The 25,698-nt window shown below is 42.6% G+C and overlaps 1 protein-coding gene across 2 annotated transcripts in view; it reads right to left on the bottom strand.

Annotated features, from left to right (window-relative positions):
- Positions 1-18,121, bottom strand: part of LOC121579324 (rho GTPase-activating protein 32-like) — a 266,001-nt gene extending 247,880 nt beyond the window's left edge. The window contains exons 1-2 of one of the 2 annotated variants that reach the window (XM_045224241.1): positions 17,653-18,121; positions 15,956-16,079 (exon numbers count right to left, since the gene is read on the bottom strand). The gene's annotated coding sequence lies outside the window, so the exon portion shown is untranslated. The remainder of the gene's footprint in view (positions 1-15,955; positions 16,080-17,652) is intronic. The other variant, XM_045224242.1, reaches the window with a different exon arrangement.
- Between the last annotated feature and the right edge of the window lie 7,577 nt (positions 18,122-25,698).

The raw sequence follows: 25,698 nt of genomic DNA, 5'->3' as shown, positions 1-25,698 counted from the left end.
AATTTTGGCTAGCTACTTCCAGACACAAATGAGAGAACCAGAGCATATGAGCGGAGTGGAGCGGTGAGAATCTCAGCTCCTCGCTCACGGAGTTGTTCACCCCTCCGCTCCCCCCGCTCAAAGCCACATCAGGCCAGTCCGCTCATTATCGCTCAGCGCTCAACGCAGTTTGCATCGCGCTCCACTCAAATCGCCCCCGCTCACTCCAAAAAAGGAAAAAAATCTGCATGTATTTCACTTTTAGCTTAAACCACAGCCTTACTTTATCTCCCCGAATTTGTTGCATACAGACTCATCTCGGATTATCCATTCTGTCTTGAAACGGGGATCTAACACTGACGCTAAAATGAGATGTTAATCAGTATAGTATATTCCATAGCGAATTGACACGTTGTTTGCCAATGTTTCTGCAAAAGCAGCGATGCCCATTGGAAGTGCAGCGTGAGTGTAATCGGTGAGCAGGGATCATCCCCAGGTTCCCCAGCTCCTTCTGCATTTTGTCTGTGAGGTCTGCTAGTGGTGTCAGCACACGGACAAGGTGCGTCAGCTGCGGTACTTGATTCAGGGTGATGTTAGCAACATTAGACTTGAGTTTGTTTTGCCATAACGGGTCTTTTTGGAACAACCGGATGAACGACTGAATCGAATGGCGCAGGCATTTGTGGGGCGGACACCTAATTGGTCGGTTTCCTCTGTGCTCTTGCGTACACTTTTCACCAGGTGCCCGACTTTCACTAACAGCCTATTAATGTTGTCGTGGTCGTTAACGGCGTTTTTGATCGCCAGCTGAAGCATGTGAATGGGGCATCTCAGATGTACATTTGACAAAGTAAAGTACTGATTTATCATAGTTTCTTGGGGGGGGGGGGAGTGTTGCATCCCTTTGCGTTCTCCTTTACTCAGCGGTTCATAGTCCATGAAAATCATTTTTAAAAATGCTACATCCAGCTCTCATTTTCTCTCCCTTGTTATGGTTGGGCCTTTGCCTGCAGTGAATAAACTTTTGAATTCCTCAACGCTTTTCTCTTGTTGCTGCTGCTGCTCCTCTCGCTCTATAAAATACAAATTCTTGGACGACACAAATTAAATTAAACAGATGGATTCTGGGTCAGGCTTGAGCATGCTTCAGACTCTTGGTGTGAGCGATGTTGGGATGTTAGTTAGATAGCAGATAGTTAATATACTGCCTGGCAAGTTCCATGTATTAGTAGCCAACTAACGTTAGGTAACTAGCTAATATACCGGTACATACTGCTGTAATGCTATGCGGTTCGTAAGGATAGCGTAGCTAACAAATTGTCAGCCAACATAACATGTAACGTAACTTACTTGAAAAGTCATTACTTTATTACATTGCTCAACATTTTCTTAACATTTGTCATAATTAGTTAAAGCAATGAATTTGTATCCATAGTATGAAAATGTATGCACTCACTAACTGTAAGTTGCTCTGGATAAGAGCGTCTGCTAAATGACCCCCCAAAAAAATTTACAAATATCCTCTCTCGTTGGACTTCGGCTGCATATTTTCCACCATTTTCTTCAAATCTGAAAACGTTGTGAAGCCACGCCCATTTTCTGAAGAATCGCATTATGGGCCCTAAAAGTACAGAAAAAGTGTCCACTGCATGTATACTTCGTATTTTGGGGAATTTAGTACGACATCCGGGAACTTTTGGCATACTAACTATATCCATACTATGACCAATAAGCATACTACATATTCAATTCATGTCACAAATAGTATGGTTAGTATGAGTATTCGAACACAGCTCTAGTGTTCTCAGTTTCTACATTATACACATGGTCTACACTGGCGACAGAGCAACGCTACAATTAGGGGCCTTTTCCCAGGTAAATAAGAAAATGCAAACAAATGCCAAAATGCTTCAAGCTTATGGAAATAGTCAGACATCTGCTACAATGGCAATGTCTAAACACAAAATACTGGGGTCCAGCAAATTAAGGCAGTTCAATGTAGTAGAACAGGCAGTGTCTCCTTTTATTTTAATAAAGCTGAAGTTAGCGAAGCTAACAGTGAGAAGTTGACAGCCATGTTCTGTGGATTAAACATATTTTTAGAGTATAGGAAAATAATATGCAATTTGTCCAACTTCATAAAAATCTAAATTCAAGCCAACTAAGTCCAATATCTGGTTCAATGACCAATTTGCACCACTTCATCGGAGCTGTAGTCTGCTCCCAGTGCTTGGACAGTTGGACTGACAGTTCACTGAGGCGATGACATTGCATCTTATTTTCTTAGTATTAATCAACCATGGCAGAAGGCATACTGAATAGAGAGGGGAATTGAGTCGCTGGTTCCCTAAAGGCCTGACATTCTTTAGCTCGTTGAAAAGGGGGGCTGCATTAGCCTGGCCCGTTTTAAATAACCTGCCGGGGCAGCACACATAAATAAATGAAGAGCAGAGGCAGACAGATGCAGAGCCGTTTATATCCACACTAGTGAGCTCTGCCTGCCACCCTGAAGACATGATGCAACAGGAGGTCCTTAGTGGGAGGACAGGAGTGGAGATTGAGGTCCACTCCATATTTTGTCAGCAGGTCAATGAGTGCGCAATTGGCAGTCAAGGCCTGTCAATTCTAATCTTTTTCTGTGAGCAGCTTTCACTAAACTCTCATATTGGGCACAGTGGGCAGGTATGTGAATGGCAATTCATAAGAATTTTGGCATGGCTGATCACTTGCACACAGCCTACAAAGCTATCAGAATCTTTTGACATTTTATTTTGAGAATCCAGTCAAGGGCGTAAAAGCGCTGGCATTTGAGATTAATGGAATCAAAGCAGTTCTTACTGGTCTTTTGTCACCTCAATAGAATATGGTTATTGAAACACCTAGTCCAGAATAGGGCAGTAAGCAATGATCTTGTCGAACTCTAGCCTACATTTTAGAAAGGAGAGCCATAAAACCGACACACCCTGCTCTCAGTATCCCAGTTAAGTCCGCTGACAATTAGCCAAATGGATGAACTCACAATGAGTGAGGAGCTGCACAAATTAATGACTACTGCAAATATGAGGTTTCCGAATTATTTCTCTCTGAAGACAAAGCAATGTCTTGTTCAGCTAAAACGATTCCAAATCACTACCATTGGCTTTGAGTAGATTACAGGGCCATTTTCTGAGACTATACCAGGAAGACAGAGGCCAATTAAACACTAGCTAATCCACGGATACATCATAAATCCCGCTTTACATCCAATTGATGCCACTAAAATGAATATGGTGACTATTAAAGTTTCTGCTTTGTCATTGGCACAGTGGCAGCTATTTGGTATGACTCAGTCTGTGTGTGGAAAACAGGAATTGGAAAGATGGCCTCCATTGTTTTTGCAGTGAGATAAGTAACTCATTTTATCTCTAACTTCAAAGTAGAGTGTAAATGATGGGATATGAATCACCCAATACTGCATCAGTTCACTGTAAACTGTGTCCATAATCTACCGCAGCCAGACTCCTGTATTAGAGAAACAGGCACATCAAACGATAATCTACTACATTAACACCTGTGACAAACATCTCCTTAATTAATTGCAGCCTCAATGAAACATGGTCATGGATAACTATCCTAAGAAGTGTCTATGGTTCCATAGTTGGCCAATTAACCACTAGACAGGAACTATCCAACTGTGCTCGTTTGTAAGGACGCACAATTGGAATGAAGATGACGCTGGAGGGAAGGACAGCCGTTTCCTATGACCAAAAATAGCTTCTGGACATCAGAACAGCTATCACTAACCTCGATTTGGATGAGGACTTCTACTTCAACGAGTCAGAGGCGAAATACATTTTGATTCTCCTGGACCAGGCCCTAATCCCGACACTCGTAGATGGTGAAGACTGCACTATAGAGGCTGGCGCACGGGCACCCTGGTGAGCCTATGGCGGTGAATGAATAAATCGCCTCTACCCTCATTCTATTGCCGAATGTGCAATTGTTGGAAAATAAACTGGACGAGCTCCGTTCGAGACTATCCTATCAACGGGACATTAAGAACTGTAATATACTATTCTTCTCGGAGTCATGGCTGGACATGGATAATATAAATCTAGCATCGGCAGGAAAGAATGGCAGAGTCCGGTAAGATCAGGGGTAGTGGTGGTGTGTCTCTTTATTAACAACAGCTGGTGCACGAAATCTAATATTAAAGGTTATTTTTGCCTGAGTTAGAATACCTTATGATAAGCTGTAGACCATACTAATTTATTTACCAAGAGAGTTTTAATCTGTATTTTTCGTAGCTGTCTATTTACCACCACAAACCGATTCTGGCACTAAGACGGCACTCAACGAGCTGTATAGGGCCATAAGCAAACAAGAAAATGCTCATCCAGAGCCGGTGATTTTAATGCAGGAAAACTGAAATCCGTTTTACCTCAATCTACCAGCATGTCACCCGTGCAACTAGAGGGATAACAACTCTAGATCACCTTTACTCCACACACAGAGCTGCATACAAAGCTCTCCCTTCGCCCTCCATTGGGCAAATCGGACCATAACTCTATCCTCCTGAATATAAAATGTAATTCCGGCTTACAAGCAAAAACTCAAACAGGAAGTACCAGTGACACACCCAATACGGAAGTGGTCCAATGTAGCGGATACTAAACTACAGGACTGTTTCGCTAGCATAGACTGGAATATGTTCCGGGATTCATCCGAGGGCATTGAGGAGTTTACCACATCAGTCACCGGCTTCATTAATAAGTTCATCAACAACGTTGTCCCCACAGTGTCTGTATATACCCCAAACAGAAGCCATGGATTACAGGCAACATCCGTACTGAACTAAAGGCTAGAGCTGCCGCTTTCAAGGAGCAGGACACTAATCCGGACGCTTAGAGATCCACGCAGCCGTGGCTGAACAGGGAATACAGGAGAGAACTGAGCACGCACCCCTGAGGGGTCCCCGTGTTGAGGGTCAGCATGGCATATACAGTGGGGAGAACAAGTATTTGATACACTGCCGATTTTGCAGGTTTTCCTACTTACAAAGCATGTAGAGGTCTGCAAATTTTATCACAGGTACACTTCAACTGTGAGAGACGGAATCTAAAATCCAGAAAATCACATTGTATGATTTTTAAGTAATTAATTTGCATTTTATTGCATGACATAAGTATTTGATACATCAGAAAAGCAGAACTTAATATTTGGTACAGAAACCTTTGTTTGCAATTACAGAGATCATACATTTCCTGTAGGTCTTGACCAGGTTTGCACACACTGCAGCAGGGATTTTGGCCCACTCCTCCATACAGACCTTCTCCAGATCCTTCAGGTTTCGGGGCTGTCACTGGGCAATACGGACTTTCAGCTCCCCTCCAAAGATTTTCTATTGGGTTCAGGTCTGGAGACTGGCTAGACCACTCCAGGACCTTGAGATGCTTCTTACGGAGCCACTCCTTAGTTGCCCTGGCTGTGTGTTTCAGGTCGTTGTCATGCTGGAAGACCCAGCCACGACCCATCTTCAATGCTCTTACTGAGGGAAGGAGGTTGTTGGCCAAGATCTCGCGATACATGGCCCCATCCATCCTCCCCTCAATACGGTGCAGTCGTCCTGTCCCCTTTGCAGAAAAGCATCCCCAAAGAATGATGTTTCCATCTCCATGCTTCACGGTTGGGATGGTGTTCTTGTGGTTGTACTCATCCTTCTTCTTCCTCCAAACACGGCAAGTGGAGTTTAGACCAAAAAGCTATATTTTTATCTCATCAGACCACATGACCTTCTCCCATTCCTCCTCTGGATCATCCAGATGGTCATTGGCAAACTTCAGACGGGCCTGGACATGCGCTGGCTTGAGCAGGGGGACCTTGCGTGCGCTGCAGGATTTTAATCCATGACGGCGTAGTGTGTTACTAATGGTTTTCTTTGAGACTGTGGTCCCAGCTCTCTTCAGGTCATTGACCAGGTCCTGCCGTGTAGTTCTGGGCTGATCCCTCACCTTCCTCATGATCATTGATGCCCCACGAGGTGAGATCTTGCATGGAGCCCCAGACCGAGGGTGATTGACCGTCATCTTGAACTTCTTCCATTTTCTAATAATTGCGCCAACAGTTGTTGCCTTCTCACCAAGCTGCTTGCCTATTGTCCTGTAGCCTATCTCAGCCTTGTGCAGGTCTACAATTTTATCCCTGATGTCCTTACACAGCTCTCTGGTCTTGGCCATTGTGGAGAGGTTGGAGTCTGTTTGATTGAGTGTGTGGACAGGTGTCTTTTATACAGGTAACGAGTTCAAACAGGTGCAGTTAATACAGGTAATGAGTGGAGAACAGGAGGGCTTCTTAAAGAAAAACTAACAGGTCTGTGAGAGCTGGAATTCTTACTGGTTGGTAGGTGATCAAATACTTATGTCATGCAATAAAATGCAAATGATTACTTAAAAATCATACAATGTGATTTTCTAAATTTTCGTTTTAGAATCCTTCTCTCACAGTTGAAGTGTACCTATGATAAAAATTACAGACCTCTACATGCTTTGTAAGTAGGAAAACCTGCAAAATCGGCAGTGTATCAAATACTTGTTCTCCCCACTGTAAGTACTCAGACCCTTTGCTATGAGACTCGAAATTGAGCTCAGGTGCATCCTGCTTCCATTGATCATCCTTGAGATGTTTCTACAGCTTGATTTGAGTCCACCTGTGGTAAATTCAATTGATTGGACATGATTTGGAAAGGCACACACCTATCTATATAAGGTCCCACAGTTGACAGCGCATGTCAGAGCTCCGAGACAGGATTGTGTTGAGGCACAGATCTGGGGAAGGGTACCAAAACATTTCTGCAGCATTGACGGTCCCCAAGAACATAGTGGCCTCCATCATACGTTTGGAACCACCAAGACTCTTCCTAGAGCTGGCTGCCTGGCCAAACTGAGCAATCGGGGGATAAGGGCCTTGGTCAGGGAGGTGACCAAGAACCTGATGGTCACTCTGACAGAGCTCCAGAGTCTCTCTGTGGAGATGGGAGAACCTTCCAGAAGGACATCTCTGCAACAGTCCACCAATCAGGCCTTTATGGTAGTGTGGCCAGACGGAAGCCACTCCTCAGTAAAAGGCACATGACAGCCCACTTGGAGTTTGCCAAAAGGCAACTAAAGGACTCTCAGACCATGAGAAACAAGATTCTCTGGTCTGATGAAACCAAGCTTGAACTCTTTGGCCTGAATGCGAAGCGTCACGTCTGGAGGAAACCTGGCACCATCCCTACGGTGAAGCATGTTGGTGGCAGCATCATGCTGTGGGGATGTTTTTCAGCGGCATGGACTGGGAGAGTAGTCAGGATCGAGGGAAAGATGAACGGAGCAAAGTACAGAGAGATCCTTGATGAACACCTGCTCCAGAGCACTCAGGACCTCAGACTGGGGCGAAGGTTCACCTTCTAACAGGACAACGACCCTAAGCACACAGCCAAGGCAGGAGTGGCTTCGGAACAATTCTCTGAATGTCCTTGAGTGGCCTAGCCAGAGCCTGGACTTGAACCCGATCGAACATCTCTGGGAGAGACCTGAAAATAGCTGTGCAGCGACGCTCCACAGCTAACCTGACAGAGCTTGAGAGGATCTGCAGAGAATAATGGGAGAAACTCCCCAAAAACAGGTGTGCCAAGCTTGTAGCGTCATACCCAAGATATGTATGTAAATGTGATATCCGTTTTTTTTCCTCCAATTTATTTGCTAAAATTTATTTAAAAAACTATGTTTGCTGTGTCTTTATGGTATATTTTGTGTAGATTGATGAGGGGAAAAAATTATTCAATCCATTTCAGAATAAGGCTGTAAAGTAACAAAATGTGGAAAAAGGGAAGGGTTCTGAATACTTTCCGAATGCACTGTACATACTGTATTACCAACGTACATGTATTACCACATGTACATCCTCAATTACCTCGTACCCCTGCACATTGACTCGGTACTCAAATATTTGTCTTACTTTTTAACTGCACTGTTGGGAATGGGCTCGAAATAAGCATTTCAAAGTCTACACCGGTTGTATTTGGCGCATGTGCCCAATAAAATATATTTGATTTCTGATTCCGGCCCAGTATTTTCTTAGCCATCATGGCTGATGCAGGCCTAGATGATGTGGCATTGGAAAATCCAACAAAGATTGACTAGTGCCAGTCATGTTGCTTGGTAGTGCCCCTTGGTAGTGATCACATGATCTGGTCTTTCAAGAGTAAGGAACTACTTGTTAGATAGGGTCAAAGTGTAGGGAAACCCTGGAGACTTCAGTGCATAATGTAAAGATCTTAAGGAGGGCCATTAGACTCCACTAATGACAGACTGTGTTTGTGCACAAGTTTGTCATAGCAATGCAAGGAATTCTCATGCACTTCTCTGCTAAAAATTATATCAGTGAATGCACACTTTGGAGAACATTTTTATTACATTCTGAACCAATAGTTTCACTCTGTAAAATATTGATGTGCTACTCTCGAGTGCTTTGCAGGCTGACGTGCTTTTAGGGTGAGAGACAGATTGGTGCCATGGACTAGCTGAAACTGTAGGCTATGGATGGAAGCCCTTTGTAATATCAAAGGGGTATAATAAGGGAAGATAAACAACCATATAAATCACAGGTTGACCATGAGCAAAACGGCTACTGCATATTTATTAACTTGCTTAAGCAGAGAGGTGTTTTGGATGATTAAAGGAGAAGAAGTTAGCTTTTTTACAACCAAATGGCATGTTATAGAAGGGTCCAGAGACACTTTTTTTTTGCGATTACACTTGTTTGAGAAATGTACTGCAACCAGTGATTAATTTCCTCATCCTCGTTGTGCAGTACAGGTACACTGAAAAAAACATTAACAAATGTTCTAAAAAAAATGTCATTTCTGAAACAGAAATGCTCTCAGTATAGTGATGCAGGTCTTTAGATGTTGTACACATGAAATTGTGTCATTCTGAACTTTATCCGCAACGTTATATTACATTTTGTGCGACTTGAGCCGTTTCCCTATCCAGATGTTCCATTCTCCGTGTAGCCTGCTGCTACAGGTAACTGCCAAAATAACACCAACATAAAGTGTCTTAATAGGGCGTTGGGCCACCACGAGACACCAGAACAAGTGTTTCCTTTACTTTGGCAGTTACCTGTAGAATGGACAGAGAGGTATCGCACGAGTCGCAACAAAATGTACATGCATGTATATTGAGAGCTTTTCTGTTTCTAAAAGGACGTATGTGGAGCCTTTGTTCATGTTTTTGCAGAGTCCCCATACAGCTCAACGAGGAAACTAAATCGCTGGTTCGGCTAAGTTTCTCTAAAACAAGTGAAATCACAAACAAAAGTGTCTGGACCCTTCCATAACATAACATTTACATCAAAAATTGATGATATTTGGTTATAAAACAGTTATTTTTTAAAAGATGCACTATGCAGAAACCGCTCCGCCATTTCCTTGTTGCTAAAATGGTCCTCCTTTCAGTTTGTGACAAAACAAGCAAGTATAGTGTAGAGTAGGGGGGGGCACTTCAATCCGGCCCGCGAGACATTTTTTAAATATTATTATAAATGACTCATTCCATGATATATAACCTCCAATAGATGGCGCTGCAGCATAGCAGCACACTGTATATGGGCCTACAGTCAGATTCAGAATTACAGTTAGTGAGTGCATACATTTTTCATACTGACCCCCCGTGGGAAACGAACCCACAACCCTGGCGTTGCAAGCGCCATGCTCTACCAACTGAGCTACAGGGGACTACATTGTCCTCAGTCATCATAGCCACTTCATTGCTTGATGACTTCTGACGTGAAAAATGAGTGCTGCGAAAATGAGAAAAGTGGACTCTGAATGTCGTGTGTTTAAAGAAGAATGGACAGCAAAAAATATACAGGTAAAAGTCAGTAAATTAGAATATTTTGAAAAACTTGATTTATTTCAGTAATTGCATTCAAAAGGTGTAACTTGTACATTATATTTATTCATTGCACACAGACTGATGCATTCAAATGTTTATTTCATTTAATTTTGATGATTTGAAGTGGCAACAAATGAAAATCCAAAATTCCGTGTGTCACAAAATTAGAATATTGTGTAAGGGTTACATTTTGAAGACACCTGGTGCCACAAACTAATCAGCTGATTAACTCAAAACACCTGCAAAGGGCTTTAAATGGTCTCTCAGTCCAGTTCTGAAGCCTACACAAACATGGGGAAGACTTCAGATTTGACAGCTGTCCAAAAGGCGACCATCGACACATTGCACAAGGAGGGAAAGACACAAAAGGTTATTGCAGAAGAGGCTGGCTGTTCTCAGAGCTCTGTGTCCAAACACATTAATAGAGAGGCAAAGGGAAGGAAAAACTGTGGTCAGAAAAAGTGTACAAGCGATAGGGATCACCGCGCCTAGTCAAGATTGTGAAAAAAACCCATTCAAAAATGTGGGGAGATTCACAAGGAGTGGACAGCTGCTGGAGTCAGGGCTTCAAGATCCACCACCAAGAGACGCTTGAAAGACATGGGTTTCAACTGCCGCATACCTCGTGTCAAGCCACTGTTGACCAAGAAACAGCGCGAAAAGCGTCTCACCTGGGCTAAGGAAAAAAAGAGCTGGACTGCTGCTGAGTGGTCTAAAGTCATGTTTTCTGACGAAAGCAAATTTTGCATTTCCTTTGGAAATCGAGGTCCCAGAGTCTGGAGGAAGACAGGAGAGGCACAGGATCCACGTTGCCTGAAGTCTAGTGTAAAGTTTCCACCATCAGTGATGGTTTGGGGTGCCATGTCATCTGCTGGTGTCGGTCCACTCTGTTTCCTGAGATCCAGGGTCAACGCAGCCGTCTACCAGCAAGTTTTAGAGCACTTCATGCTTCCTGCTGCTGACCTGCTCTATGGAGATGGAGATTTCAGGTTCCAACAGGACTTGGCGCCTGCACACAGCGCAAAATCTACCCGTGCCTGGTTTACGGACCATGGTATTTCTGTTCTAAATTGGCCAGCCAACTCCCCTGACCTTAGCCCCATAGAAAATCTGTGGGGTATTGTGAAAAAGGAAGATGCAGAATGCCAGACCCAACAACGCAGAAGAGTTGAAGGCCACTATCAGAGCAACCTGGGCTCTCATAACACCTGAGCAGTGCCAGAAACTCATCGACTCCATGCCACGCCGCATTAATGCAGTAATTGAGGCAAAAGGGAGCTCCAACCAAGTATTGAGTATTGTACATGCTCATATTTTTCATTTTCATACTTTTCAGTTGGCCAACATTTCTAAAAAATCCCTATTTTGTATTAGCCTTAAGTAATATTCTAATTTTGTGACACACGGAATTTTGGATTTTCATTTGTTGCCACTTCAAATCATCAAAATTAAATGAAATAAACATTTGAATGCATCAGTCTGTGTGCAATGAATAAATATAATGTACAAGTTACACCTTTTGAATGCAATTACTGAAATAAATCAAGTTTTTCAAAATATTCTAATTTACTGACTTTTACCTGTATATATATTTTTTTACAGATATTGGACATAAAGCCAAGAAAGTGTTGCCGTTTTTAAGGAATATAATCTCAATCGTCATTTTTCAAGCAAGCATGCTAAAAGTGTGTCAAAGCTGGAAAATGTTGTCAAAGTGGTTGTAAGACTTGTCAACTTTATACGGGCAAGGGAGTTTTAACCATCGTCAGTTCATTCAGCTGCTCAGTGATACAGAGGCAGAGCACCAGGACTTGTTGTACATTTACATTTTAGTCATTTAGCAGACACTCTTATCCAGAGCGACTTACAGTTAGTGAGTGCATACATTTTTCACACTGGCCCCCCGTGGGAAACGAACCCACAACCCTGGCGTTGTAAGCGCCATGATCTACCAACTGAGCTACATGGGGAATGTACCATTCAAATGTGCACTGGCTAAGCCTGGGAAAAGTATTTCGCCGTGTGTGGGAACTGAGAGGGGAGATAGGTATGTTCCTTGATACGGTTGGTAAAGCTGACGACTTCTCCGAGTTGAAAGACAGACTGGCTGGGCGACTTTGCTTTCGGAGTGGACATTTTGGGGCATCTGAACGATCTAAATGTGAAACTGCAGGGAAATTGTGTTTTTGTGCATGAACTGTATTCCAACGTGAAAGCATTCAAGGCCAAACTTATGTTGTTCTCCAGACAAATGATCAAATCATATTTGTCACATGCTTACAAGCCCTTAACCAACAATGCAGTTTTATGAAAGAATACCAAAAATAATAATAATAATACAAAATAAAAGTAACAAATAATTAAAGAGCAGCAGTAAACATAACAATAGCGAGGCTATATACAGGGGGTACCGGTACCGAGGCAATGTGCGGGGGTCACCGTTTGTCGAGATAATTGAGGTAATATGTACATGTAGGTAGAGTTTTTAAAGTGACTATGCATAGATAAAAACTATGCATAGATAATAAACAGAAAGCAGCCGGTCTCTCGCTCATTTTCTGACACTGGCCGCACTGAACGCGCCCCACATCGCAGTGCCGCACTGAGACATACAATAGCACTTTGATCGACCTGCATGCTGCGTATTCCCGCCGCTTCTCAGGCTTGTATCATGCCCGTCTTTCGACGTTGAGAAAGCACCACCAGACACACAATTGGAGCTCATTGACATCCAATGTGACAGTGCTTTGAAGGAGAAGTACAAAACAGCAACAATAGACCAGTTCTATGGTTCACTGAATGAAACAACGTTTTCAAATATCAAAAAGCACGCCCAAAGGATGCTTGTTTTAGTCAGGTCCACGTGTGTGAACAAACGTTCTCAGTCATGAATTACAACAAATCCCATCACAGGTCATATTTAACAAATGACCACTTGTCAGCTGTTCTGAGAATCTCTATATCAAAGATGACACCAGACTTTGATACCCTTGCCAAGAGAGGTGACCAGACCCATTGTTCACATTAAGACTCAAATAACTGTGACTGGGGTAGGCAAGGAATATGCTTCTTCATGGTGATGGTTATGCAGTGAGAATTATCCAGCAATGCAGGTAATAACTAAATCAGTCAGATTTACACTGCAGTGATTGGATAACTGTAAATATGGCTCACAATGGAGATGAGAATTGTTCCTTAATATGCTTTCAAAAACAGATAATTCCAAATGAAACGGATACTCTTACTATATGTTCCACTCAAATTTTAGAATCGTTTTTTTGTACACATCTGCTGTTACATTTTGCATGTCTCCAGTCATATAACATATATCTATTTTTAAGTTAGCATATTGTGACTAAGTTTGATTGTACTTTACAAGGGTAGAGATGCAGGATCTGTGTGTGTGTTTGACTGTCTGTGATGTTATAAATTATATACATTTTGTGAAATGTCTTTTAAAAATGTGTTCACAAAAAAACAAGGGTAGAGATGGTACAAGGGTATAATTGTTTTACATTTATATTTAAGTCATTTAGCAGACGCTCTTATCCAGAGCGACTTACAAATTGGTGCATTCAACTTAGGATAGCCAGTGGGCCAACCACCCACCTTTTTGATTTTTATGGGGAGTGGGGGAGGGGGTAGAAGGATTACTGTTATACTATTCCAGGTATTCCTTAAAGAGGTAGGGTTTCAAGTGTCTCCGGAAGGTGGTCAGTGACTCCGCTGTCCTGGCGTCGTGGGGGAGCTTGTTCCACCATTGGGGTGCCAGAGCAGCGAATAGCTTTGACTGGGCTGAGCGGGAACTGTGCTTCCGTAGTGATTGGGCTGAGCGGGAACTGTGCTTCCGTAGAGGTAGGAGGGCTAGCAGGCCAGAGGTGGATGAACGTAGTGCCCTCGTTTGGGTGTAGGGTCTGATCAGAGCCTGAAGGTAAGGAGGTGCCGTTCCCCTCATAGCTCCTTAGGCAAGCACCATGGTTTTGTAGCAGATGCAAGCATATGTACACCTACAGTACACTAGTAGGTGCGTGTCAATGTGAAAATGAATAAAGGCTTCACATGTTGTCACGCATATAGTATGTGGCCCTTCACTTGGTTTCAAAAACTCAATGTGGCCCTTGAGCCAAAAGGTTTGCCCACCCCTGGTGTAGAGAACCATTGTACCATCTAAACCGCTGTGAAATATATTTTCCATAACCAAAAATATTGTATTTTCAGCAGCTTGAAGCAGGTGTACAAAACAGAAAGTAAAAGACGCAAAAACGAAACTTATGAACAGGAAGCATTGAAATAGCGCACATAGAATATATCTACCCCTTCTTAGACTTGCTTTCGATGCGAATGAGAGGTCTGTAACTTACATTTCTATGTGAATTTGGCCGGGGTTGCCCAAAAAGTTACATATTGCAGCTTTAATGCAACTTTGCATATAGGCAAAATAGCCATATACAGTGAGGGAAAAAAGTTTTTGATCCCCTGCTGATTTTGTACGTTTGCCCACTGACAAAGAAATGATCAGTCTATAATTTTAATGGTAGGTTTATTTGAACAGTGAGAGACAGAATAACAACAAAAAGATCCAGAAAAACACATGTCAAAAATGTTATAAATTGATTTGCATTTTAATGAGGGAAATAAGTATTTGACCCCCTCTCAATCAGAAAGATTTCTGGCTCCCAGGTGTCTTTTATACAGGTAACGAGCTGAGATTAGGAGCACACTCTTAAAGGGAGTGCTCCTAATCTCAGCTTGTTACCTGTATAAAAGACACCTGTCCACAGAAGCAATCAATCAATCAGATTCCAAACTCTCCACCATGGCCAAGACCAAAGAGCTCTCCAAGGATGTCAGGGACAAGATTGTAGACCTACACAAGGCTGGAATGGGCTACAAGACCATCGCCAAGCAGCTTGGTGAGAAGGTGACAACAGTTGGTGCGATTATTCGCAAATGGAAGAAACACAAAAGAACTGTCAATCTCCCTCTGCCTGGGGCTTCATGCAAGATCTCACCTCGTGGAGCTGTAATGATCATGAGAACAGTGAGGAATCAGCCCAGAACTACACAGGAGGATCTTGTCAATGATCTCAAGGCAGCTGGGACCATAGTCACCAAGAAAACAATTGGTAACACACTACGCTGTGAAGGACTGAAATCCTGCAGCGCCCGCAAGGTCCCCCTGCTCAAGAAAGCACATATACAGGCCCGTCTGAAGTTTGCCAATGAACATCTGAATGATTCAGAGGAGAACTGGGTGAAAGTTTTGTGGTCAGATGAGACCGAAATCGAGCTCTTTGGCATCAACCCAACTCGCCATGTGTCTGGAGGAGGAGGAATACTGCCTATGACCCCAAGAACACCATCCCCACCGTCAAACATGGAGGTGGAAGCATTATGCTTTGGGGGTGTTTTTCTGCTAAGGGGACAGGACAACTTCACCGCATCAAAGGGACGATGGACGGGGCCATGTACCGTCAAATCTTGGGTGAGAACCTCCTTCCCTCAGCCAGGGCATTGAAAATGGGTTGTGGATGGGTATTCCAGCATGACAATGACCCAAAACACACGGCCAAGGCAACAAAATAATGGCTCAAGAAGAAGCACTTTAAGGTCCTGGAGTGGCCTAGCCAGTCTCCAGACCTTAATCCCATAGAAAATCTGTGGAGGGAGCTGAAGGTTCGAGTTGCCAAACGTCAGCCTCGAAACCTTAATGACTTGAAGATCTGCAAAGAGGAGTGGGACAAAATCCCTCCTGAGATGTGTGCAAACCTGGTAGCCAACTACAAGAAACGTCTGACCTCTGTGATTGCCAACAAGGGTTTTGCCACCAAGTACTAAGTCATGTTTTGCAGAGGGGTAAAATACTTATTTCCCTCATTAAAATGCAAATCAATTCATAACATTTTTGACATGCGTTTTTCTGGATTTTGTTGTTATTCTGTCTCACTGTTCAAATAAACCTACCATTAAAATTATAGACTGATCATGTCTTTATCAGTGGGCAAACGTACAAAATCAGCAGGGGATCAAATACTTTTTCCCCCTCACTGTACACTTACTTTACCAGTTGTACATGCTGTTGGTCCTTTTGGCGGTAGGTGGCGGCGATAGGGTATCCACAGGAAAGTGTTGTTTACCCAACTTTTTGCGGCACAGGTAGGTTCTGTCTCTTTTATTTTCAATCTGTTGACGCATAGAGTACCACAGTATGAGTCATAATACCCATAAAACCTAGCGGTAAAACAAGGAAATGATTCCAATCGTTTTTTCACCATGCATTTTCCCCATTGAGGATTTTAGACACACTTAAAATAAGGGCTGTGTTTGGTGTAGGCTTACCCTGGTGTGACATTTTGATAACCGTGTAAATATCTCTAGAAGAAGGTGACTTATCAATATATTCGCCTGCATTTACCCCCCCAAATGCTATTTAGCTGCTAATGTGGCTATCATAAATAACTACAAATGCCACGATGTGGACGAGACTGCTGAATCGAGGCAAAGGTAATAATCTCTGGATTAACTATCTAATGTTAGCTAAATGTAGTAATGAATACATTGGCAACATTTATTTAAATGGACAATTCTGTTTACTGTCTTTTGCAAGTTTTAAATTGACACAATACCTGTTAGCATGCAGGAGCTTGCAGGGATTTGTAGTCTTGCATTATGTCTACTTTTATGCTGATTAACATTTTCGAATCTGAGAGTAAATAGCGGCAATTATATTGATAAAAGGCAACTTGTCTGAGAGAGATTTCCATGGTTATCAAAACATCATGCCAGGGTAAGCCTTCATTAAACACAAACCTTATTTTAAGTGTTTCTAAAATTCTCTATGGGGAAAATTAATGGTGGAAAAACGATTGGAACCATTTACCTGTTTGACCGCTAGGTTTTATGGGTATTATTACACCTCCACTGTGGGGCTCTATTGCACAATATGTAAACAATAGCCGAATGTAGTCGACCTATGCATGTTACCTTGCCTGGCAGTTCGGTTAGTCACAGTACGAATTGCATCAGTATCAGTATTGAAAATAAAAATCGGAAATACAAACGATATACTGACCAACATACTCTAGGTCAGGTTGCTACACTAATCTGTGGATATTTTGTCTCACATTCCTACCTGTCAAAGGACCAAGCACACCGACAACCGGTGAATTATCATGTTATTCACCCTTCTGGCTTGTAGAGGTCGTGAGAGGAAACGTTCCTGTTCCAAACGCTCATTTCTGCCGACTTAGAATTCTATGCAATTCAACATCGGGTCTTCAGTCTAGGTCTTTAGATAAATGCAGAAAATCGCCAATCAAAATAAACGTTACACCACCGTGACCATGTTATTTTGGTGAAACCTTTTTGACTCTGAGTTTGGACATATAAAGTTTATGTGAAAACAATTTCTAAGACGCATACTCTCAGTTTTTCCTAACTCACTTCACTCGCGCATAAGCGGGAGGCTTGCGCTACCGGTTTTGGCACATGCGCAGATCAAATACACCGTTGGAACGCAGATTAAATTGTTTACATGTCCTAATAATTCGAAATATTACTCCCGAGAACCAGGCGTTTTAATCGGTGTATGTTTACTTCGATTTTGACATTAAACCGATTAAGATAAACAGAGTAATGCGTTTACATGACTATTTCCATACTCGGACTACTGCCATAAATCAGTTTAATATGGAATTATTAGTGTGCATGTAAACGTTTGATAACGTTAACTGAAGTGAGAGAAATGTCTGTTTACCGGTGTGTCTGATGATAAGACGTTTTTCGGGTTATCACTCTTGCTTTCACCACTGTTTTCTCCTCCTGGTGTCTTCCACGCCAGCTGCAGAAACACCGCTTGATCCCTCCGAGCCAAAACACCGCATTATAAAACAAACAAAAGACGCGAGATAATTGTTTTATATATAGCTAACGTTAAGCTAGCTAGCAACATTTCTCCTGAACTGGTACGTCCCAAAAAAAAATCGCCTCAACCTCGCTGTCCGTGTGTTCAAAAACTCCCGCTGGAGATGGCTCGTGGGCAATGTTCAACCAGCTGTTGTCGTGTTTAAGTAAATCTAAACTGCCTTAAAAATGTGATGGTACTTCACAATGACAAAACATTGACTGAAATTCCCTATGTAGGCAGTTGAAGGACAGTTTTATAGGTAAACTTTGCTATCAAACTGGAGGCTCGCATTAAAACATTCGCACCACCACTTCCAAGAGAGAATCTGAGGACATCGTGAACGCGCAGAGGGTGTACCATTCGTGACTGTGCGCGCTCTCGTGGAATGAGCCCATGTAGATGAGAATTAACATGCTCGGTTTCTCAGGACATTGCTCTTCAATCATATTGCAATTTTGGAAAACACTAATTGACAAATGAACAAAATAGCCACTTTATATTTTACTAGTTTGGAAGATGTAAGCTAAATATTGTATGTACTGAAGACGTTTGTTGAAATGAAAAATATATAATCCTCAAATAACCTATACTCCTTTTATGTTGGGAAAATCTGTCTGGCTCCATTTCTTCATGCATTTTTTTTTATAATACACTATATACACAAATTATGTTGGAAACCCAGCTCTGAAACGATGATCTTTGTAGTGTATTTTTACACTACTACTCTGCCATCCTCTGGAGCTTGTCTGTAATAGCATCCTCTAAAGGTTACCATACTTTACATTGTAGTGACTGTACATGTTGCCTGGAAAATAACCTAAGTTGACTTGAATTGAGTTGAAACATAAACCATAAGAAGTTAGAAAAATTGCAGGTACTACTGACAGCTAAGTCTCCTTTGATAGTTTGCTTCAAAATGACTGAAGCAGCTGTCCATATTGTCTTGTCAATGCTTTCCTTTGACAGTACATAGGCCTACCTCTGTCACGAGGTAATGGGTAAACGCAGTCTGGCGCTCTACCTAAACATCAATCCTTAATTGCAACATGTTTAGATAGAGTAACACACGTTGTTTTGGCCACCACACCAAATTGCCTCAGGAAAGGCTTAGCTTCGTCTGGGGCCCCAAAGGCAGTACAGTAGCCTTTTGGTGCCTGTGGGCAAATAAGAGGCATGCTACAGTACAAATGACGAAAAAAACAAAAAGCAATTTGTTTAAGTTTTATTATATCAAAATACAAAACATATCTGAAGCAGAGTAAAGGTTACATGAGACTTTAGCATCTGAACATGTCAACTCAATCAATTCTGCAGAGTCAGCATGGAATGGGTGAGAGGGAAAGGGGCCTTTAGTTGGTACTGTTATCCAATACAACACTATCTTGGGCAGCAGGGCACACATCTCAGTAGACATTAATTGCTAATTCCCATGAGCCTCTGGCCACTCAATAGCTGAGGAACACTCAACTCCGTTCTCTTATATCGAGGCAGAGTTGAGTTTTGATAACTGGTCATGGGATTTGGTAGCAACAACATTGAGTCACCATCAGTCAATTCTTGTAAAAATGTCAATTCTGAAAATGATTACCTGTACCTATGTTTGTCCTGTACAACTGTGGTCCTTCCGCTGGGTGCTAAAATTCATACTTTTAATAAAAACTTGTATTGAATACAACCACCGACTTTTTCCTCATTTGTGTTGCTCATACTACTTATTATGTCAATTGATATTCAATTGGCACATGCACATAGAGTACCACAGTATGAGTCATAATACCCATAAAACCTAGCGGTCAAACAGGGAAATGGTTCCAATCGTTTTTCGACCATTAATTTTCCCATAGGGGATTTTAGAAACAGTTAAAATAAGGGCTGTTTCATGTAGGCTTACCCTGGCGTGACGTTTTGATAACGTGTAAATCTCTCTAGGACAAGGTGACTTATCAATATATTCGCCTGTATTTACCCCCAAAAAATGAAACGTTAATTAGCTGCGAATGTGGCTAACATAAAGAACTACAAATGCCATGATGATCTGGACGAGACTGCCGAATTGTGGCAAAGGTAATAATCTCTGGATTAACTACCTAATGTTAGCTAAATGTAGTAATGAATAAATTGGCAACATTTCTTTGAATGGACAATTCTGTGAACTGTCTTGTGTAAGTTTTAAATTGGCCCAATACCTGTTAGCAAAGGTGTCAGCTAGAGAGGACGTGCAGGAGCTTGCAGGGATTTGTAGTCTTGCATGATGTCTACTTTGATGCTAATTATCATTTTCGAATCTGAGAGTAAATAGAGCCGAATATATTGATAAAAGTTGTCTGAGAGATTTACATGGTTATCAAAACTTCACGCCAGGGTAATCCTACACGAAACACAGCCCTTATTTTAAGTGTTTCTAAAATCCCCTATGGGAAAAATGAATGGTCAAAAAATGATTGGAACCATTTCCCTGTTTGACTGCTAGGTTTTATGGGTATTATGACACCTCCACTGTGGGGCTCTATTCACGCTGAGTTAAGCAACACAAATGAGGAAAAAGTAGGTGGTTGTATTCAATATACGTTTTTGTTAAAAGTATGAATTTCAGCACCCCACAGAAGGACCGCAGTTGTACAGGACAAACATAGGTACAGGTAAGCGTTTTCAGAATTGACATTTTTACAAGAATCAACTGGTGGTGACTCAATGTTTTTGCTAGTAAATCCAGCGACCAGTTATCAAAACTAAACTCCGCCTCGATATAAGAGAACAGAGTTGAGCGTTCCTCAGCTAGCCACTCAACTGACTGACAACGGACGCCAAGACTTGTGGTCCTCTGTAGCTCAATTGGTAGAGCATGGCGCTTGTAACGCCAGGGTAGTGGGTTCGATCCCCGGGACCACCCATACGTACAAATTTATGCGCACATGACTGTAAGTCGCTTTGGATAAAAGCGTCTGCTAAATGGCATATTATATTATATTATAATGTAGATCCTGGGCACCTGTGTAGATCTCAAAGCATCAGATAGGTAGAGCACCCACAAGCAGAGCTACCACGGGGGGGAATGGTGCGACCCCTCTAGGGCCCAAGGGTGCAACTGCCCTAAAAATATACGATGATGTACCAAAGATCAAAGAAATAAACTATATTTAACACTATAAAACATGGTAAAATGTATATATAATATGATTTCATTAATTAAATCCTGGAATTGATCTGAGCTGGTTTTTATTTTATTTATCTTTATTTTATAAAGCTCAAATAGGGGATGCTTATATTTGTACAAGTGTGTGGTGTAAAATGGAAATGTATTTTTTGCATAACCCACTCCCCCTGAGACACCCTTGGAGAGTGGGGTCACTGCCAGGGATCAGCCATTCTTGACCGTGACCCTGGATTTCACCCAGTCTGCGTGGGGATTCAAACTTTTCGGTAACTGGCCTAACGATCTGACCGCTAGGCTACCTGCCACTATGTACAGCTTTTTCTGTCGCTATACCCCCTTGAGGGGTCCTCTGGCCTGGGACTGCCGGCTGTACTTCTGGTTGGCTGCTGGTGGGGGAGGGACCAGGGTCTTCAAAATGATTATTAATATATTTATGTTTAGTAAGTTATTTAATACGTTTAATAGTTTAAATTTAGTTAACACACCGCCGGGACTTGATGTAGGCCTATACAAATAACAGCCAATGACGCCTTTTGTCTACATTTTAAACAGTCTAATAAATCCATTTAATGTATACCATCACAGAAATAATCCATTGTTTGTGTTTAGGCAGGTCTTAAGAAACATTAGGAAATTAAAAATGTATTTCTGAATGGCCTCTGAAAGCAAAAATTGGCTATTTTTATTAAGGTTGAACTATAGCCTAACATGCACATGTGATTCAGTTCCTTGTGCTTGACTACAGGCATATAGAATGGAGCTGAATTGGATAGCTGCCGTATTACGGGCTCCTGACCAATTCTGCTATTTTGTGTGTGTTTTTTGCGCTGATCTTAACTTATTTTGTACATAATGCTTGCACCAACAGAACAGCAATCATTAACCTCGATTTGGATGAAGATTTCTACTTCAATGAGTCGTCAGCACAGGACATACTGCTCACCCCCGTACCAGGCCCTAATCCCTGAGATGCATAGAAGAAAGAGGCGACGTAAGCGAGGCCGACGTGCGGGCACTCTGACGAAACTATGTCAGTGAGTGAATAAACCGCCTCTACCCTCCGTTTTATTGGCGAACGTACAATCACTGGAGAACAAACTGGACGAGCTTGGTTCGAGATGATCCTACCACTAGGACCTGAAGGACTGTAATGTCCTATATTTCTCTGAGTCATGGCTGAACAAGGACATGGATAACATACATCTATCTGGTTTTTCTATGCATCGGCAGGACAGAATGGCAGCTTCGGGTAAGCTAAAGGGGGAGGTGTGTGTCTCTTTGTTAACAACAATTGATGCGCAATCTCTAATATTAAGGAAGTCTCGAGGTTCTGCTCGCCTGAGTTAGAATACGTCATGATACGCTGTAGACCATACTATTTACCAAGGAGTTAATCTATATTTTTCGTAGCTGTCTATTTACCACCACAAACCGATGCTGGCACTAAGACTGCACTCAACGAGCTGTATAGGGCCATAAACAAACAAGAAAATGCCCATCCAGAAGCACCTAGTGGCCGGTGATTTTAATGCAGGGGAACTGAAATCTGTCTAACCGCATTTCCACCAACATGTCACCTGTGCAACTAGAGGCGAAAAAAACTCTTAATCACCTTTACTCCACACACGGAAACACATTCAAAGCTCTTCCACGCCCTCCATTTGGCAAATCTGACCATAACTCTATCGTCCAGATTCCTGCTTACAAGCAAAAACTCAAACAGGAAGTACCAGCGATGCGCCCAATATGGAAGTGGTCCGATGTAACGGATGCTAAACTACAGGACTGATTCGCTAGCACAGACTGGAATATGTTCCGGGATTCATCTGATGGCATTGAGGAGTTTACCACATCAGTCACAGGCTTCATAAGTGCATCGACAACGTCGTCCCCACAGTGACCCTACGTACATATCCCAATCAGAAGCCATGGACTACAGGAAGCATCCGCACTGAGCTAGAGGCTAGAGCTGCCACTTTCAAGGAGTGGGACACTAATCCGGACGCTTATAAGAAATCTCGCTACGACCTCCGACGAGCCATCAAACAGGCAAAGCGTCAATACAGGACTAAGATCGAATCCTACTAAGCTAAATGCCTTCTACGCTCGCTTCGAGGCAATCAACACTGAGCCATGCACGAGAGCACCAGCTGTTCCGGACTACTGTAGCGGATGTGAGTAAGACAGGTTAACATTCACAAAGCCGCAGGGCCAGACGGATTACCAGGATGCGTACTCAGAGCATGCGCTGACCAGCTGGTAAGTGTCTTCACTGACATTTTCATGGCTCACATGGCTCACATTAATACCATCATCCCAGACACTCTGGAACCACTCCAATTCGTATACAGCCCCAACAGATCCACAGATTACGCAATCTCTATTGCATGCCACACTGCCTTCTCCCACCTGGACAAAAGGACACCTATGTGAGAATGCTATTCATTGACTACAGCTCAGCTTTCAACACCATAGTGCCCTCCAAGCTCATCATTAAGCTAAGGACCCTGGGACTGAACACCTCCCTCTGAAACTGGATCCTGGACTTCCGGACGGGTCGCCCCCAGGTGGTGAGGGTAGGCAACAACACATCCGCCATGCTGACTCTCAACACGGGGGCCCCTCAGGGGTGCCTGTTTAGTCCCCTCCTGTATTCCCTGTTCACCCACGACTGCGTGGCTTCGCATGACTCCAACACCATCATTAAGTTTGCTGATGACACGACGGTGGTAGACCTGATCACCGGCAATGTTGAGACATGGCAGTGTGGTGCCAAGACAACAACCTCTCCCTCAATGTCACCAAGACAAAGGAGCTGATTGTGCACTACAGGAAATTGAGGGCAGAGCATGCCCCCATTCACATCGATGAGGCTGTAGTGGAGCGGGTCGAGAGCTTCAAATTCACTAAGGATCTATCCTGGTACACACACACCAACACAGTCGTGAAGAGGGCACGACAATGCCACTTTTCCCATCCAGGAGGCTGAAAAGATTTGGCATGGGCCCTCAGATCCTCAAAAAGTTACACAGCTGCACCATTGAGAGCATCTTGACTGGCTGCATCACCGCTTGGTATGGTAACTGCTTGGCATCCGACTGCAAGGCGCTACAGAGGGTAGTGTGTACGGCTCTGTCCATCACTGGGGCTGAGCTCCCTGCCATCCAGGACCTCTATACCAGGTTGTGTCAGAGGAAGGCCCTAAAAATTGTCAAAGACTCCAGCCACCCAAGTCATAGACTGTTCTGGCTGCTACCGCACGGCAAGAGGTACTGATGCACACAGTCTGGAACCAACAAGACTCTGAACAGCTTCTACCCCAAGGCCATAAGACTGCTAAATAGCTACTCGGACTAACTGCAGTGACCCTTTCTGCACTAACTTTATTTGACTCATCACACTGCTACTGTTAATTATCTACCCTGTTGCCTAGTCACTTTATTCCTAGTTATATGTACATATCTACCTCAATTACCTTGTACCCCTGCACATCGACTCTGTACTGGTACCCCATGTAAATGGCCATGTTATCATTACTCATTGTGTACTTATTATCACTTTTATTACGTGTTATTACTTTTCTATTATTTCTCTATTTTCTTTCTCTCTGCATTGTTGGGAAGGGCCCGTAAGTAAGCATTTCACTGTTAGTCTCTACACCTGTTGTTTACGAAGCATGTGACGCATAAAATGTGATTTGATAAAGCAATATCGAATTGATGTGGATGGTTCTACTGCTTATGTTGTGAAGACAGCTGTCTACCTGATCTTACATGATTGATGTGATTTTGTTGCCGTCCGACTATTCTGAAGAACAAGGTGTAGCCTAGCTAGGCCTCATTTATTTCTCCATGATTTTGACTTTAGCTGCTCGTTGCGCATTGCCTTTTATCAATCTGTGCACTCCATAATCAGGGTACAGGTATAGCCTACTTAATGACGACTGACGACCATTCAAACATTAATGCATTTATGATACCAGCTACTTTTGAAGTTATTAGCCCAAATTGTAAAAAAAAAAAAATTTAAAAGGGGGGCCCCTCAAATGTTTACGTCCCCCCTGTAGCGAAACCCAAGCTCTGCACCTGCTTGAACCTATCCTATCCTTTGACATCTACACAAGTTCCTGTTGGGGGTAAGGGGCTAAAGGTTGACGTAAGATTGGACGAGAGACTACTCGCCATCCTGCTCCACTATCAATCACAGACAACAGGAAACATGTTTGTACATAACAAGTATCCCCTGTAAAGCTGCATCGGCTGTCACACATTCTAGATGTCTTTGTCTCGTTCCTTCATGACTGAATCATAATTTCAAACGAAAACCCAAAACATCCATACAGTGGCAGTGAATGATGACTTCTGTCACTCTGTGCATTTCTGAACACAATTATCCAACCGATTGATTAATCACGATTCATATTACAGTCAGTGAAGCAGGATGACAAGTTCTCATTTGAGAAGGCATGTGTAAGTATTATGCACTTTCTAAAGCTTTCCATACATTCCTGGGGGAGGCATTGGTCTGCCCAGAGAGCACGGGAGTAAGGGTGGTAAAAACAGAAAAAGCATATGACACAAGGCTTTTGTTCAGCACTACAGAAAAGGAAATGTATCAGGGAAATTCATATAACAATAATACCAGAAAATGGTGTGGAATTAACCCTCTGGGTGCCTCTTGTATTTGTGAATTATTTATGTAGAAAAGCTAATAAATAACTTGTGTCAGTAAACGAAAAAATA

This window comes from Coregonus clupeaformis, chromosome 13 (assembly GCF_020615455.1).
Source record: "Coregonus clupeaformis isolate EN_2021a chromosome 13, ASM2061545v1, whole genome shotgun sequence".
Lineage (NCBI taxonomy): Eukaryota > Metazoa > Chordata > Actinopteri > Salmoniformes > Salmonidae > Coregonus > Coregonus clupeaformis.
The sequence above is the reverse complement of the archived record's forward strand: the minus strand, read 5'-3'. Positions and strand labels throughout refer to the sequence as shown.